The 19,232-nt window shown below is 40.5% G+C and overlaps 2 pseudogenes across 2 annotated transcripts; both read right to left on the bottom strand.

Annotated features, from left to right (window-relative positions):
- Nucleotides 1-9,985: 9,985 nt before the first annotated feature.
- On the bottom strand, nt 9,986-10,489 carry LOC309862884 (E3 ubiquitin ligase RNF157 pseudogene; annotated as a pseudogene). Its single transcript has one exon. The product of its transcript is annotated as an E3 ubiquitin ligase RNF157 pseudogene (transcript).
- Nucleotides 10,490-10,627: 138 nt separating this feature from the next.
- Nucleotides 10,628-11,065, bottom strand: LOC309862885 (E3 ubiquitin ligase RNF157 pseudogene; annotated as a pseudogene). Its single transcript has one exon. The product of its transcript is annotated as an E3 ubiquitin ligase RNF157 pseudogene (transcript).
- Nucleotides 11,066-19,232: the final 8,167 nt, after the last annotated feature.

The following is a 19,232-nucleotide window of genomic DNA, read 5'->3' as shown; positions in this document are numbered from 1 at the left end:
GCTTAGCAAAATAAGTCAATTGGAGAAATACAACTATCATATGATCTCCCTGATATGAAGAGTGGAGATGCAATGTGGGGAGGCTGGGGGGGGGGTAGAAAAAGAATAAATGAAACAGGATTGGATTGGGAGGGAGACAAACCATAAGAGACTTTAATCTCACAAAACAAACAGGGGGGCCAGGGGTAGGGCGGTAGGGAGAGGGTGGTGGGGTTATGGACATTGGGGAGGGTATGTGCTATGGTGAGTGCTGTGAAGTGTGTAAACCTAGAGATTCACAGACCTGTAACCCAGGGCTAATAACACATTATCTGTTTATAAAAAAATTTAAAAAATTATTTTAAAAATGTTATGTTACTGAAAGCAATCTACAGATTCAATGTATTCACTGTCAAAGTTCCAATGACATTTTTCACGGAATTAGAACAAATAACCCTAAAATACTTTATAGAACCAAATAAGACACCAAACAGCCAAAGCAATCTTGAGAAATAAAAACAAAGCAGGAGGAACCATATTCTCTGACCTCAAGTTGTACTAAAAAGCTATTGTAATCAAAGCAGTATGGTATTGGCATAAAAAAAAAAAAGGCACATAGATATGGCACAGAATAGAGAGCCCAGAAATAAACCCATGCATATACAGACAATTAATGTATGACAAAGGAGCCAAGAATATACAAGACAAGCTCTTCAATAAGTGGTGTTGGGAAAACTGGACAGTCACATGCACTGTCTTACACCATACACAAAAATTAACTCAGGATTAAAGACGTGACTTTACAACCTTGAACTATAAAGCTCTGAGAAGAACATGTAAGTGGGAAGCTCCTTGACATCTTGGCAATGATTTTTTCGGATTTGACACCAAAAGCTAAAGCAACAGAAACTAAAATAAACAAATTGGATTATATCAAACTAAAAACCTTTTGCACAGTAAAAAAAAAAAAAAAAAAAAAACCATCAACAAAATGAAAAAGTTATCTACTGAATGGGATTAAATGCTTTCACATCTTATATCTGATAAGGGGTTAATACTCAAAATATATAGAGATTACATAACTCAATAGCAAAAAAAAACAATATGAAAAAAAACAGGCAGAAGATCTAAATAGACATTTTTCAAGGAAGACATAAAAATAGCCAATAGGTACCTGAAAAAGTGCTCAATAACACCAATCATCACAGAAATGTAACTCACAACCACAATGAGTAGCACCCCACACCTGTTAGAATGGTCATTACCAAAAAGGCAAGAAGTAACAAGTGTTGGTGAGGATATGGAGAAAAGAGAATCCTTGGACAATGTTGATGGGAAATGTAAACTGCTGTAGCCACCATGGAAAACAGTATGGAGGTTCTTCCCCCAAATTAAAACTTGAATTAGAAGATGGCGGAGAAGTAGCAGGCTGAGACTACTTCAGCTAGCCGGAGATCAGCTAGATAGCTTATCTAAAGATTGCAAACACCTGAAAATCCATCGGCAAATTGAAGAGAAGAAGAACAGCAATTCTGGAAACAGAAAAACAACCACTTTCTGAAAGGTAGGACCAGTGGAGAAGTGAATCCAAAGCGATGGGAAGATAGACCCCGGGGGAGGGGCCGGCTCCCGGCAAGCGGCGGAGCAACCGCGCACAAAATCAGGACTTTTAAAAGTCTGTTCCGCTGAGGGACATCGCTCCAGAGGCTACCCGGGGCAAAGCCCACACAGGGTCAGTGTGGCCTCAGGTCCCACAGGGTCACAGAAGGATCGGGGGTGTCTGAGTGTCGCAGAACTTGCGGGTATTGTAACGGGAAAGCCAGCTACAGAGACAGAGCCGACAGTAAGCTCACAGCTCGGGGTGACCTTGAACCGGTCGCAGGCTCAGTGAGCTCGGAGCACGGCCGGAGGTCAGGCAGACAGGAGTAACTGGGTGCTGTTCTCTGAGGGCGCACTGGGGAGTGGGGCCCTGGGCTCTCGGCTCCTCCAGCCCGGAGACCAGGAGGCTGCCATTTGTATTCCCGTCCTCTGGAACTCTACAGAAAGCACTCAGGGAACAAAACCTCCTGAAAGCAAACCGGAGCGGATTACTCACCTGGGCCCCGGGTAAGGGCGGTGTAATTCCGCCTGGGGCAAAGACACTTGAGAATCACTATAACAGGCCCCTCCCCCAGAAGATCAACAAGAAATCCAGAGGAGACCAAGTTCACCTACCAAGGAGTGCGGTTTCAATACCAAGGAGAGCAGCAGAATTCCAGAGGAGGAGAAAGCCAAGCACGGAACTCATGGCTTTTTCCCTGTGATTTTTTTTAGTCTTGCAGTTAACTTAATTTTTTTCTTTTTCATTTTTTGTTTTTTTTTTCTCGCCTTCGGGTAAAATTTTTTTTTTTAACTGTTACCTTTTTCGTTTTTAACGATTTTTTACTAGTTTATCTAATATATATATATATTTTCTTTTTTATATTTTTCTTAGGTGTTTTCTTCTTTTTTAAATTCTTTTCTTTTTTTTTCTTTTTTCTTTCTTCCTTCTTGAACCTCTTTTTATCCCCTTTCTCCCCCCCCCCCCACGATTTTGGATCTCTTCTAATTTGGTTAAAGCATATTTTCCTGGGGTTGTTGCCACCCTTTTAGTATTTTACTTGCCCCTTCATATACTCTTATCTGGAAAAAATGACAAGACGGAAAAATTCAACACAAAAAAAAGAACAAGAGGCAGTACCGAAGGCTAGGGACCTAATCAATACAGACATTGGTAATATGTCAGATCTAGAGTTCAGAATCACAATTCTCAAGGTTCTAGCCGGGCTCGAAAAAGGCATGGAAGATATTAGAGAAACCCTCTCGAGAGATATAAAAGCCCTTTCTGGAGAAATGAAAGAACTAAAATCTAACAAAGCTGAAATCAAAAACGCTATTAATGAGGTGCAATCAAAAATAGAGGCTCTCACTGCTAGGATAAATGAGGCAGAAGAAAGAATTAGTGATATAGAAGACCAAATGACAGAGAATAAAGAAGCTGAGCAGAAGAGGGACAAACAGCTACTGGACCACGAGGGGAGAATTCGAGAATTAAGTGACACCATAAGATGAAACAACATTAGAATAATTGGGATTCCAGAAGAAGAAGAAAGAGAGAGGGGAGCAGAAGGTATACTGGAGAGAATTATTGGGGAGAATTTCCCCAATATGGCAAAGGGAACGAGCATCAAAATTCAGGAGGTTCAGAGAACGCCCCTCAAAATCAATAAGAATAGGCCCACACCCCGTTACCTAACAGTAAAATTTACAAGTCTCAGTGACAAAGAGAAAATCCTGAAAGCAGCCCGGGAAAAGAAGTCTGTAACATACAATGGTAAGAATATTAGATTGGCAGCTGACTTATCCACAGAGACCTGGCAGGCCAGAAAGAGCTGGTATGATATTTTCAGAGCACTAAACCAGAAAAACATGCAGCCAAGAATACTATATCCAGCTAGGCTATCATTGAAAATAGAAGGAGAGATTAAAAGCTTCCAGGACAAACAAAAACTGAAAGAATTTGCAAATACCAAACCAGCTCTACAGGAAATATTGAAAGGGGTCCTCTAAGCAAAGAGAGAGCCTACAAGTGGTAGATCAGAAAGGAACAGAGACCATATACAGTAACAGTCACCTTATAGGCAATACAATGGCACTAAATTCATATCTCTCAATAGTTACCCTGAATGTTAATGGGCTAAATGCCCCTGTCAAAAGACACAGGGTATCAGAATGGATAAAAAAACAAAACCCATCTATATGTTGCCTCCAAAAAACTCATTTTAAGCCCGAAGACACCTCCAGATTTAAAGTGAGGGGGTGGAAAAGAATTTACCATGCTAATGGACATCAGAAGAAAGCAGGAGTGGCAATCCTTAGATCAATTAGATTTTAAGCCAAAGACTATAATAAGAGATGAGGAAGGACACTATATCATAATCAAAGGGTCTGTCCAACAAGAAGATTTAACAATTTTAAATATCTATGCCCCCAACGTGGGAGCAGCCAACTATATAAACCAATTAATAACAAAATCAAAGAAACACATCAACAATAATACAATAATAGTAGGGGACTTTAACACTCCCCTCACTGAAATGGACAGATCATCCAAGCAAAAGATCAGCAAGGAAATAAAGGCCTTAAACAACACACTGGACCAGATGGACATCCCAGATATATTCAGAACATTTCATCCCAAAGCAACAGAATACACATTCTTCTCTAGTGCACATGGAACATTCTCCAGAATAGATCACATCCTCGGTCCTAAATCAGGACTCAACCGGTATCAAAAGATTGGGATCATTCCCTGCATATTTTCAGACCACAATGCTCTAAAGCTAGAACTCAACCACAAAAGGAAGTTTGAAAAGAACCCAAATACATGGAGACTAAACAGCATCCTTCTAAAGAATGAATGGGTCAACCGGGAAATTAAAGAAGAATTGAAAAAAATCATGGAAACAAATGATAATGAAAATACAACAGTTCAAAATCTGTGGGACACAGCAAAGGCAGTCCTGAGAGGAAAATATATAGCGGTACAAGCCTCTGGAAAACAGCATGGAGGTTCCTCAAAATGTTGAAAATAGAACTGCCCTATGACCCAGCAATTGCACTATTGGGTATTTACCCTAAAGATACAAACGTAGTGATCCAAAGGGGCACGTGCACCTGAATGTTTATAGCAGCAATGTCCACAATAGCCAAACTATGGAAAGAACCTAGATGTCCATCAACAGATGAATGGATCAAGAAGATGTGGTATATATGCACAATGGAATACTATGCAGCCATCAAAAGAAATGAAATCTTGCCATTTGCGACAACATGGATGGAACTAGAGCGTATCATGCTTAGCGAAATAAGTCAGGCAGAGAAAGACAACTTTCATATGATCTCCCTGATATGAGGAAGTGGTGATGCAACATGGGGGCTTAAGTGGGTAGGAGAAGAATCAATGAAACAAGATGGGATTGGGAGGGAGACAAACCATAAGTCACTCTTAATCTCACAAAACAAACTGAGGGTTGCTGGGGCGTGGGGGTTTGGGAGAAGGGAGTGGGATTATGGACATTGGGGAGGGTATGTGCTTTGGTGAGTGCTGTGAAGTGTGTAAACCTGGTGATTCACAGACCTGTACCCCTGGGGATAAAAATATATGTTTATAAAAAATAAAAAATTAAAAAAAATAAAATAAAAAAAAACTTGAATGACCCCATTATCCCGCAGTTCCACTGCTGGGTGTTCATATGATGAAAACGGTAGCACTAAATCAAAAAGATATATGCACCCTCACATTCATTGTAGCATTATTTTCAATAGCCAAGATATGTAAACAACTTAAGTGTCTATCAATCAATGAATGAATAAAGAAAATGTGATACACACACACACACACTCACACACACACAATGGACTATTTTTCAGCCATAAAGAAGGAAATCCTGCCATTTGTGACAACATGGATGGACCTCGACATCATCGTTGTAAACGAAATGTATCAGACAAAGAAAGACAAATGCCACGTGATCCCAGTTATATATAGAAACTAAACAAGCAAGAAAAACCAAAACCCCAAACTGAGCTTATAGATACAGAGAACAGATTGGTAGTTGCCAGATGTAGAGTCTGGATGATGGACAAAATGGGTGGAGGTGGTCAAAAGATGCAACCTTTCAGTTATAAAATAAATGAAGATGCAATATACAGCCTTATGGCTATAGATAATAACACTATTACATATTTGAAATTTTCTAAGACAATAAAACTTAGAAGCTTTTATCACAAGAAAAACATTTTTCCTAACTTTATGGTGACAGATGTTAACTAGATTTAATGTGATCATTTTGCAACATATAAATATTGAATGATTATATTGCACATGTGAAAGAAATATGTAAAATGTCAATTATACCTCAATTTAAAAAAGAGTTAAACTAAGGAGACCAAGAACCTATATCTATATGAGGTTCTAAAAACTCTTTTAACCATAGTTTCTATTTTATATGTTTTATGTGCATAAAATCCATTTTCTCTAAGACTGAGGAATGTCTATGTAAAGCTTTCTAACCTATTCCACCACTGAAATGGGAGCATCGTGTTATATGACAATGTTCTAGTTAGGACCTTTCTTTTTTGTGAAATAGCTTAAAAAAGCAAATAATGAGTTGTGAAGAGTATATGGTACACCTTGTTTTATTGTGCTTTGCTTTCTTGCACTTTGTAGATACTGCATTTTTTGCAACTTGAAGGTCTGTGGTAACCCCCTATTGAGCAAGTCTATTGGTGCCATTTTTAAAAAAAAGATTTTATTTATTTATTTAACAAACAGAGAACACAAGTAGGCAGAGAGAAGGGGAAGGCTCCTCGCTGAGCAGAGAGCCCAATGTGGGACTTGATCCCAGGACCCTGAGATCATGACCCGAGCTGAAGGCAGAGACCTTAACCCACTGAGCCACCCAGGTGCACCCGCGCCATTTTTATCAATAGCATCTGTTCACTTCATGTCTCTGTGTCACATTTTGGTAAATCTTGCAATATTTCAAACTTGTTCATCACATATTCATATATTTTCATATTTGTTATGGTGATCTGTGATCAGTGATCTTTGAGGTTACTACTAGTATAACCATTTTAGGGCCACCAACCACACTCATGGAAGACAGTGAGCTTAATTGATAAATGCGTTTCGACTGCTTCATCCACCAGCCATTTCTCCAACTCTTTCCCTCTCTTCAGGCTTCCCTATTCCATGAGACACAACAATATTGAAATTAGATCAATAAACAACACTACAATGGTCTCTACGTGTGCAAGGGAAAGGTAGAGTCACACGTCTCTCACTTTAAATCAAAAGCTAGAAATGATTAAGTTTAGTAGGATGGCATGTCAACTTGAGATAGGTTGAAAAATGGGTCTCTTGCACCAAAAAGTTAGCTAAACTGTGAAGGCAAAGGAAAAGTCCTTGAAGGGAACTAAAAGTGCAACTCCAGAGAATACAGCAATGATAAGAAAGCCAAACAGTCTTACTGTTGATGCGGAGAACGTTTGAGTGGTCTGGGTAAAAGAGCAAATCAGCCACAACATTCTCTTAAATCAAATCCTGATCCAGAGCAAGGCCCTCCTTCTCTTCAATTCTAGGAAGGCTGGGAGAGGTGAGGAAGTTGTAGAAGAAAAGTTTGAAGCCTGCAGATGTCGGTGTATAAGATTCAAGAAACGAAGCCATTTCCTTAACATCAAGAAGTGCAAGGTGGAGCAGCAAGTGCTGATGGAGAAGCTGCAGCGAGTTTTCCAGAATAGCCAGCTCAGATACTTCACAAAGGCGGCTACACTAAGCAACAGTTTCAGTGTAGACAAAATAGCCTTCTATAAGAAGAAGATGCCGTCTAGGACTTTCATAGCTAGAGAGGAGAACTCAATGCCTGTTTTCAAAGCTTCAAAAAACAGGCTGACTTTCTTGTTAGGGGCTCATGCAGCTGGTGACAAAGTTGAAGCCACTGCTCATTACCATTCAGGAAACCCCAGGGCTCTCAAGAATGACAGGAAATCTACTCTGCCTGTGAGCTAGGATTGGAAGAACAAGGCCTAGATGATGGCACACCTGTTTACAACATGGATTACTAAATATTTTAAGTTCACTGTTGATATCTATTTTGAGAACTGCTCAGAAAAAAAGGGCCTTTCAAATATGACCATCTTTCAAAATATGACTGCTCATTTAACAATGCACCTGGTCACCCAAGAGCTCCAGTGGTAATGGACAGTGAGATCAGCATTGTTTTCACGCCTGCTAACATAATATCCATTCTGCAGTTTACAGATCAAGGGGTATTTTTTTTTTTTTTTTACTTTCAAGTTATGTTATTCAAGAAGTACACTTCGCAAAGCTATACCTTCCTTAGATAAGGATTCCTCTGATGGATCTGGGCAAAGTCAGATGAAAACCTCCTGGATAGGACTCACCATTCTAGATGCCATTAAGAACACTCTTGATACATGGGAAGAGGTCAGAATATCAACATTACTCAGAAGTTTGGTAGAAGCTGATTCCAGCCCTCATGGATGACTTTGAAGGTTTCAATGCAAGAAATAATTGCATAAACGTGGTGGGCAAAGCAAGAGAAATAGAGTTAGTGTTGGAGGCTGAAGATGTGGCTGAATTGTTGCAATCTCATGATTGAACCTGAACAGATGACAAACTGATTTTAAAGGATAAGCAAAGGAAGTGGTTCTTGAGGTGGAATCTACTCCTGGCGAAGATGCTGTGAAGACTGTTGAAATGATAACAAAGAATTTAGAATATTACATAAACTTAATAAAGCAGTAGCAAGGTTTGAGCAGATTAACTCCAATTTTGAAAAAGTTTGACTGTGGGTAAAATGTTATCAAACAGCATCATGTACTACAGAGAAATCACTCATTAAAGGAAGAGACAATCCATGAGGCAAACTTCATGATGTTTTCTGAAGAAATGGCCACTGCCACCCCAAACCTCAACAACTACCGCCCTGATAAGTCAGCAGCTAAGAACATCAAGGCAAAACCCCCAGCAAAAGGATTATGACTCTGAAAGCTCACAAGGTGCTTAGCATTTTTGTTAATTTTAAAAAAATTTTTTATTATGTGATGTTCATCACCATACTGTACTTCATTCATTTTTGAGGTAGTGTTCCATGATTTGTTATTTGCGAATTTGCAAATAACACCCAGTGCTCATTGCAATACTATGCCCTCCTTAATATCCATCTTTTTTTAGCAATAAGGCTTTTTTAAAATTAAGGTATATACATTGGGGTTTTTTTTAGACATAATGCTATTTTACTCTTCATGGACTAGAGTGTAAATATAACTTTTATATGCATTTTGAAACCAAAAAATTAATTTAAGTTGTTTTACTTGTGGTATTTGCCTTACTGCAGTGGTCTGGAACTGACCCCACCATATCTCTAGGGTATGCCTGGACTGTCAGATTAGGATAAACAAATCTATATAATATGCATTTAATGTCCTGATGAATTACATTCTAAATCCATCTAACACTTTGATCTGTCTTAGATAGTTTCTGCTTAAGAACTGAGTTCATTTAAAATTAAGGAAAGGGAAGAATTGCACTTTGCGCTCGTGTTTTCTTTTAGAACCGTTCTTAAACACCCTATGGTTTTTTTTTTAAATTTTCTGGTCATATTCCCTGGCCTTAAAAGTAACCTTTCTGAGAGATGCTGTGTGATTCTCAACTTCTAGTGATGCTGGTTGGCTTAGGAGCAGAGAAGAGTAGAGGAGTGCTTGGCTTTTTCTTAGAAAAGCCTATCAGATTCCTTCTTTGTCAGTTCAGGTTGTTCTGGGCTTATTCCAAACAATACATATTCATTTTTTTTTTTTTTTTTTTTTTTTTTTGTGACCAGAAGCAAAACTATTTTCTCAACCAACCTTTTGGTTGCCACCGTTTCTCGTCCTTGACAAAGGAGCTCCTAACGCTTTTTGAGGGAAACTTGGCTTTGAGTGCAAAATGGCTTTCCCTTCTCCCAGGAGCCATCCCCAGCTCCACCCTCAAATGGAGGGTTCAAATTGCTTATGATGTTTTAGAGACCAGAAAATGCCAGACGGGTGTCTGTAATGAAGCTGCCAAAACTCTAGGTCCTGTCGGTGTGCCCCGAAGGAGAGAAAGATGGGAAACAAGCAGCCTGTGGACCTCGGCTCCCCCGGAAGATCCAGATCGGGGGGAGACGTTCCAGAGAGTCTCTGCAAAGGGTCTCCTGAGCTGCAGTTCGTTGAGAGGCTCCAGCCCACAAGGAGAGGGGAGGCTTCCAGATCCTTCTGGGAGGGGAAGGGGCATGGTTATGGGGACCGGGCGAACCTCCATGTCCAGCTTTCATCTGGATGCAGTGTTCGTGCTCTCGCGGAGGACACGCAGGAGGCCAGCAGCCCAGTGGGGCCTGGACGGAAGGGGGGGCAGGAGGGAGCCCAGGTGCCCGGGCTGGGGCTCTCAGACGGCCAAGGGACCCCACACGCAGGGCCTGTCCTCGGGGTCCTCCAGGCTGCTGGATGATAAGCGCCGACGCTGAGTGTTCCGACGACTGACAATGTTGTCATCGGCCTGCCAGGTGCCGGGTAAGCAGACCTCAGGGCACAGCTTATTGTCCAGTGCTTTCACGCTGGCGATGCCAAAGTCATTGTTATTGTCACACTCCATACCTAGAAATGCGCATGTCCTCTGGCCATCTTCCTGTGTGGGCGATCCGTCCTCTTCCTCTATAACATCATTGCCCTCTGCGTCGAGCTCTTCGGCGGCGAGGCCGACAAAGTTGCTGTCCGGAGACGCCCCCGGCATCACCTCTCCTTCTTCCGAGGGGGCCCTGCTGGAGGCCTGGGGCGAAGGGAGAGCCTCGCCATCTTCCTCAGTGCCAGGGGCGACGTAGGAGCCGGACATGGAGGAGACCGTGTCAGTGCTGATCTGGGAGTGCTGGCTCTGGGAGGACACCATGGACATGACCGACTGGGCCAGGCTGCTGCTGGCAGGGTCTTCCGGGGAGGAGATGGTGGAAGAGAGCGGCGTCCCTGTGCAAGACGACTGGTCAACAGCTCCCGAGGATGACAGCGTGAGATTCTCGCTTTCTGGGGTTACCCCTCATTCCTCTTCCAGATGCTGCACGGACGGCCGCTGGGAGAGCTGGGTCTCTGACTCACTGCAGGAGTGCTCGTCCTCCTCCTCATGCAACACAGAAGAATTCTGGGAAACAGACTTGGAAAGATTCTTTTTGAGCTTGATTCCTTGGCTGCTGCAGTCAGACAGGCGGTCGAGTGGGGAGCGCGTCCTGACGGGGGGCAGATGGCCCTCGCTGCCGTAGGCAGGCAGCATTCCCGACAGGTGGCCGTCTCCTAGCACGTGAAGGGCAGGGGCTGCTGGGGACGGGGTGAGGGGCCCATTGAGGGCTTCCAGAAGAGACACCACTTCATAACCTGGTGGAATGTTCTCGGAAGACGAATGCTCCTCTGAGTCAGACGTCTGGGACGAGATGATGGGGTTAAAGCTGGTTGGGGACAAGGGGCCCAATTTTTTCCTCATGGCCCGGATCTGAAGCAGTGCCCGGAAGGCTACAAGAAGGGAACAGATCATCAGGCCATCCTGATAACAGGAGTCAGGATGAATGGGAACCCCCGGCAGATACCACCTCATTTTCTTTTTGCATATAATGATTCACATCTTCTCTAAATCATCTTTAATTTTATTATCAAGTTATTGACTAATTATCTCTGACTCTAAGCTAGACAATTACATAGTAACAGTAGGGGAAAAGGACAAGAGGGAACTTTGAGAATGGGGGAAAAAAGTGTCAGAAGTTCTTGGGAAATTTTGTACACATGACATTGTAGAACAGGGATCTCTTGGATGCCAAAAGTCTTGGATGGAAGTTCTAGGTATATTTTATTTTGCACAATTCTTTGTCATAGAAGATGTTTCCCAAATTTAGAAACAACTCCCTAATGACATCTCAGCTGGTTATTAAAATACAGTGTTTTGAAGGCTCCAACATTTCAAAGCAGAAAGCATGGTGAGTATGAATTTTTAGCTTTTAGCCAGGGGTGTGTAATATGTTGCACAAAATGTTCTGTCAACACTGTTTTCTGCATGATGATATATCTAAGCTTCTACAAAAGAACAAGATGCCTATCAACGTTTTGTAGCCCAACATCTGTAGCCCGCCATCATCACTAACCCCATTTCTGATATTTAGCCCACTGTGGAATATATGCTTACCTGTATAGATATATATATAATATGTTTAATTTTTAGGAACCCTGGGGTGATTTGGAGGAAAACAAAAACTCCTGATTGGCCAGTGACTTTTCAATTAATATATTTTTTTCCTCACCACCTTTTCAAGGTAGAGGAAGAAAAAAGAAATATAATAAAGAATTCGCTAGTAGTTTTTTTTTTGACAAGTTTTATAAGTTGTTTATTTCAGAATCTTTCTGTATGTATGGTCAAGTAACAAAGGATTCATTGTTAACATGCTCTTATAATAATAAAGCAATGACAAGCCATTTCAGCTTAGTACTTGTCCTGCGGCATGTTCTGTGACAACATATTATTTCATGTGACCAAAATCCTGTGGCACTGGTTAGGTACTACTAGAATTTCCTTTTACTGAAAAAGAAACTTAGACTTACAGGCAGTGGGATGCTTACCCAAGGTGACCTAGTTTGTCAGTGGTGGAATTTCTGTCTCTGTCCTATACTGCCTTCTTAGGCTTCTTAGGGGGAAAAAAATCCTCCTCTAAAAAGAGGGTTTATTCTGCACAGCATCAATAAAACTGAAAGGTAGCCTATGGAATGGGTGAAGATATTTGCAAATGTCATATTCCATAAAGGGTTACTATCAAAAATATATAAAGAACTTATAGAACTCAACACCCAAAAATCTAATCCAACTTAAAAATGGGCAGAAGACAGGAACAGACTTTTCTCTAAACAAGATGTATGGATGACTAACAGACATATGAAAAGACACTTAACATCAGGGAAATGCAAATCAAAATTACAAAAAGATAACACCTCACACCTGTCAGAATGGCTAAAATTAACAACATAGAAACAACAGGTTGGCTAGGATGCAGAGAAAGGAGAAGCCTCTTGCACTGTTAGTGGGAATGTAAACTGGTACAGTTGTTCTGGTGAATAGTATGGAGATTCCTTAAAAAGTTAAAAAAAATTAGGGGCACCTGGATGGCTCAGTTCGTTAAGTGTCCAACTTTTGATTTTGGCTCAGGTCATGATCTCAGGGTGGTGCAATGAAGCCCTGCATTGGGCTCCGAGCTCAGCAAAGAGTCTGCTAAAGTTTCTCTCTCCCTCTGCCCACTCTCACGCTTGCACTCTCTCTCTTTAAAAAAAAAAAAAAAAAAAAAAAAAAAGTTAATAATAGAACTTCCTTATTATGTGCCAGTCACACTACTGGGTATTTACCCAAAGATTAAAAAAGCAAATTCAAAGGGATACATGCACCCCTATGTTTATAGCAGCATTATTCAGCCATAAAAAAGAATGAAATCTTGCCATTTGTAATGACGTGGATGAGGTTAGAGAGTATAATATTAAGCAAAATAAGTCAGAGAAAGACAAATACGGTATGATTTCACTCATATGTGGAATTTAAGAAACAAATGAGCTATGGAAGAGAGGGAGAATGACAGAGATAGAGATAAATCAAGCGACACACTCCTAACCAGAGAGAACAAACTGATGCTTCCCACAGGGGAAGTGGGATGGGTGAAACAGGAGATGGGGATTAAGGAATGTGCACTTGTTGTGATGAGCACTGGGTGGTAAACGGAATCGTTGAATCACTATATTGTACACCTGAACCCATCATAACACTGTGTGTTAACTATACTAGAATGTAAATTAAAAAAAAAAGAAGACCTGAAGCCCTAAATTGGCACTTATTTAAACAGAGTGGAATGAATGGATACATTTATTTTTGCTCCTTCCCTTAAATCCTGAAAAAAAGGGAGAGAGGGAAGGGGAAAGGGAGACGAAAGAGGTGAGGGAGAGGGGGAGGGAGGTGAAGACAGAGAAAAGTAAAAAAAAAAATAAGTTCGTTGAAGTAAAAAGTGAATGGATGTGTTGTCACCAAGTTAGCAGGATAGGAAAGTGGAAGTCGAAGTGCTACAGAAGGTGAAGCAAACAAGAAGGAAGCTAATTTGAGCAACAGAAAACTTGACCACTGGAATCCCCAGAAGGTAGGAGAGAGGGGTGGGGCTGTAAGGATTGGTTGAAAGACTGTCGGAGACCAGCTGTCCCCACTCTGCTGCTCCTGTTGCTAGTCAACCATTACTCCTCCATCACGTCAGGAGAGAGGAAGCTTCCATTATTGAGACACACAGTCCACATGAAACAGATCCAGAAACACCTAGAACAGCAGAATGAAGGAGTAAGACAAGAGGATGAAGATGGGGATATGGAATTAAACGAATGTATCTACTAAACGATGAAAGATATCCTCTTGTATCTGTTTGGCTCCCAAATGCAGTCTACCAAATACCGGTCCAGTCTACCTTTGTCCCAGGAAGGAACTGAGTGCCCTTCTTTCTGGGGAAACTGACTAACTTGTAAGAAAAGACCTATAGATACTGGCATCTGGCGTCCTTGCTCAATCCTAGCATAATGCCAACCAGCTCACAAACCCCAACCAATCACAGTTCCCAGTCAACTTGTTGGTGCCAAAGAGACGTTTAACAAACCCCTCAAACATGAGATTAGTCCCAATAAATGCAGAGAAGAAAAAGAACTGGAAAAAATAGAGAAAATTCAGGGTAGCTAAATCATAACAACATCATCCTACCCCCCAAAACGGAAACTAAAATGATTCATATCTGTAAGGAGCTAAAGGCCATCACGGCATCCATGAAACAGAATTGGATGCCATAAAAAATTAGAGAACAAAGAAGTCTTGGGAAATAAAAATATGATAGAAATAAGTTCAGCAGAACATTTGGAAGACAAAGGTGAAGAGAGATCTACAGGAAGTTCAGTGAAAATTAGAACATTGGTTTAGGAGTTCTAACATCATGATAATACAAGTTGCAGAAAGAGAACAGAAAAAGTGAAAAGGACATAAGAATAACACAGGAAAATTTTCCAGAACATATACCCATGAGTTTTAATATTAAAAAGGCCACTAAATATCCTCGATAGTGTCAGAAAAATACTGTATATCATCAAAGAAGTATCAGAGTACTAGGGATAAAGAGGAGATTCTCTGTATTCTAGAATGAAAATAAAAAGTCACATACAAAGGCAGATTCTCATTGGATTCCTCCACATTAACACAAGAAACCAGAAGGATCTGAAGCAATTCCTTCAAAAATCTTAGGTAAAGCCTACAATTCTAAACCCAGCCGAACTTATCAATACAGTGTGAGGATACAGAGAAGTAGGGTTTAGGAAGAATTTGTCCTACACTCTTCTTGGAAAGCTGCTAGAGGGTGTACTTCTGGTAAATCAGAGAATAAAATAAAAAAGTGAAACAGAGAGCTTTTAGGAATTGAGGAAGGCAGCATAGGAAAAAGGTGAAAAGCACTTCCAGGATGATGTTGAAGGAAGTTTCAGGGGAATGGCTGTGGGTCAGGCCTTGAGAGCTAGTCAAGAATGGAAAAAAGGGTGGGGAATTGCAGGAGGGAGGTCTTCTGCATTTCAGGGACACTACTTTTACAGCAGAAAGATGTCATGAGAAAAACAAAAAGAAGATGTTGACTAGCTGCACTGATGGTCCCAATGAGACCTGACAAAAAATATAGTTCAGTGTTTAAAAAAAAAAAAAAAAAATCCATGACCAAGACTGGAAACACAAAGCACAAATGTGCCACAGCGTCTTTTTCCAAATATTTCAATAATACTGATTGCTCGTATTTGTACAAAGTCGCTGACATATTTTCTTGTGGTAGAATAATTCTTTGTTTTGAAATGTCCTATCAATATGAAACATGTTCAGGTTACATAACTAGTAGTAAGAAGAGTTTCTGGAGGAACAAAAATGTCTACTTATTCTAAGTACAGGATGACAACAAGGCTTCTATCAGAATAAATATCCAAACTCTTACTTGCCTTTACTAGGGGTGGAGTGCCTGATGCAAAGTGGAAGTCTCTTGGCTTATCACTGTATCTAATGGGTTTTAATTTTTATGAATTCCATGATAATCCTGTTTTAACCTTTAAACAGTGAACTGCAGTACATGCTAAATTCACCATGAACCCAGAAATGAATAGCTTCCTAGAATAAGAAATGTTGATGTTTATAAATTTCATATGAAACTAGATCATGGAAGGAATAGGACACAAGGAGGAAAAAGACCTATTGATCTGGGATTGTATCTGACAGATTTGCTCATAACCAGGTGGAATGTAGTTATCCAGAGGCGCACGGTTATTTTCTCATATCATCCAAAACTAATTCATTCTGGTGTGCTCAGACAGTATAATTCCGACTGATACGGATCTGGGAGAAGGACATCAATTCAAGGCTTTCATTTATACATCTACAAACATCAACGAAGTTGGGGTAACTTCTGGTCACCTTTCAGAGGTTATGTATGCTCTTAGGAAAACGTCCACTCAAACCTACCTCCCGCTCAGCCCCCTGACACCAATGTAGTCCCCAAACACTCCAAACCGGCAGATTGTCTTAGATGCCTCCTGCTAGCATGGACACTTCGCATTCTCTTCCTTCCATCCAAATCCAGATTTCTAGGTCTGGAGCCTGAGCTGGATCCAGGTTCAAGCGAGTATATTTGCCTGCCTGCACTTCATCCACCCCAAGATCTTCCAGTCTGAGAAGACAGCAGACTAATACAGCACCAGATAACAAAGCAAAAGCAGAACTGCTGCTCATGGTGTAGCACCAGGCAGAACTTCAAAGTCAACAAAAGCAGCTTTTGTCTATTGGTTATAATGAAAAAATAACAAAATGCAAATTTCTCTCTAGCTGCTACAGTGGTGAAATGGGGACAAGGGTCCTCAGTGTAAATCAGCTTTTCAAGCAAAAGGATGCTCTGGAGCCACGCAATTGGTTTTAGAAACTTCCCTCTGGCAATTTTTGGTAAAAGCAAAACATGCTTTATTATACTTCTCTCTAGTAAGGCAGCTGTTTAGTATCAGGAAGTTTTAATAATGACGCAACCAAATATGATTCTGTTCTTTATGGTAGAGCAATTGGATGAAAACAGTGGAACTCTTAATGTTATTCTAGAATGCTTCATTATGAATAATCCTCTCCTCTCTGGGTAAAAGTGCTTTGTGATAGAAGGCAAATAAATATGAACATTTCACATTTGTTTTAAAGGATGCTCTTTGAAGAAAGCAAGAGCTTCGAAGGAGCAGAGGGCGTGAGTCGTGAAAACACAATCACCCAGAGCAAGGATTTACCCCATGGCTAGAACTGTTTGGAAGTCCAAACTATAAACTTGATTTTAGAAAGCACAGAGAACAAAAGACATCTTTACTTCACACTGCATTGTACTTGGGCCATCTGTTACGGCTTTTTTTTTTTTTGTTAGAAACATTGCATATAATGATACATTCCTGAAACCAGATGGCATATGAACTATTGCAACAAAGAAAGAAACAAGGACAAGAAAATATTTTGTGGTCTTTCCAGAAATCTTTCACAACCTTCACATTTAGTGCCAAATACTAGGAAAGCAGCAAGTTCAAAATTATAGTTGAGGCATATAATTACCGATATTTGACCTATAAACTTTTCTGAGAAAAAAGAAGAGCAGATAGCTGCACCTAACTCTTTGGTTCCTGACATACACTGTAAAGTAAAAGAAGTTAAATAGCGTGATAGTGCTTCCATTGTTTTACTAGCTTCGTATCAGGAGGCTCCCGGCCTGAGGGCCTCGAATGCTACACACTGTAGATACCTCCCTCATTCCACTTAGATTAAAAAAAAAAAAAAACAGACCTAAAGAACACTGTGAAATGAAGCAGGGCACAGAGCAAATACATTTTCAAGGTTGTTAAGTTGAGTGGAGTAGGGCAAACACAGTGGGAATGTGGACATGGAAATTAAGTAGATGGACGGATTTATTGCCACATTTCCTCTGAGCAGCATTAAAAACCTTTACAATCAATGTGCATACTAAAGAAGCCTTCAGAAACAGAGCACACGGTATTATACCAGTGGGAACCTTCACATCCCGAGGTCAGAAGACATGAACCTAGTGTAGCAAAGTTTGAGACTCTACAATTAATTTACAGTTCCCTTCTGAATAATGAAGCAAATTCATGTGCTCAACTTAAATGAGATTTCTCCAGCCAACCTGTTTCACAGAAATCTGCATAGTTTATCAAATTAGTTTAATATATGAATTATTCTTTTTTTTTAAGATTTTTATTTATTTATTTGACAGAGAGATCACAAGTAGGCAGAGGCAGGCAGAGAGAGAGGGGGAAGCAGGCTCCCCACTGAGCAGAGAGCCCGATGCGGGGCTCAATCCCAGGACCCTGGGATCATGACTTGAGCCGAAGGCAGAGGCTTTAACCCACTGAGCCACCCAGGTGCCCCAATATATGAATTATTCTTAAATCCAAATGAAAAGTATCTAATTTCTTGCCACATATGGAAAAGGTTTTCAAAAACCTACATCGATTCCAGTGTTATCCACAAGGTCTGTATAATCATAACTTTAGTCAAGTAAGGAAGCAGTCATTCTGAGGTTTGTTGAGAAAATGAACCGTATGCTTTTACACATGTAATAGAAACCAACTAAAATAAACCTCCCTGTTACTAATGTTCTCACCATTAGGTGATGTATTAGCTTGAATGAAAAACGTACACATTCACAGGAAAAATAAATCAATGGTAAAAAATTGGGAACCTAACATATTTTGACCCTAAGTGTACAGAAATAAATTCTCTAGTAGTAAAAGTTGAAGACACGAAGTGAAATTCAATATATATGGATAAGAGACTTGTTAATTGAGAACAATTGTTTTGAAATATTCAAATATAGGAAATGGTCTTGTTCAATAAAAACCCAACTCAAGGTCTGCCTTGGAGAGAAAAGAATCATAGTTCTGAAATGTAACTGACATAGGGCACTAAAAAGAAATATGAATTTTACTGGAAATGGCTCTATCAGCTTTCAACTACAAATAATCCTCATGAAATAACAGCAAGTGATCCCCCAGGATATCCCTATTCTCTTATTCTCTCTAGCTCACCTCCTCGGATGTAAACCTCTCCCCCAGAGCTGTCCTGTTCTTCCTTCTCTAGATCCTTCTTCGGATTCCTTCTATTGTCTATGAGATCCTTTGACTATTTCTAACATCCCCATTTTCCATTCTCATCAGAAATGCTTTTGTCTTAACTGAAATCTCTTTCCTTGATGATGTTACTAACTTCCTCAGGATCATCTTTGAGCATGGAGGGCCTTGTATGCTCCCTGTTTCCCAATGCTTTCCTTTTTATTATTATTTAAGATTTATATTTATTTATTTGACAGAGAGAGAAAGCACACACAAGCAGGGGCAGCAGCAGATAGAGGGAGAAGCAGACTCTCTGTGGAGCAGGGAGCCCAACATGGGGCTCAATCACATGATCCTGGGATCATGACCTGAGCTGAAGGCAGACGCTTACCCAACAGAGCCACCCAGGCACACCCTCCCAATGTTATTCTTACAACAGTTTTGCCATCATCGCCCAACATCTGCTTCTCTTTTGAAGTCTATGC

The sequence above is a fragment of the Mustela nivalis genome (genome assembly GCF_964662115.1).
Source record: "Mustela nivalis genome assembly, chromosome: 4".
Lineage (NCBI taxonomy): Eukaryota > Metazoa > Chordata > Mammalia > Carnivora > Mustelidae > Mustela > Mustela nivalis.
This window is presented reverse-complemented; position numbering and strand designations above follow the sequence as displayed.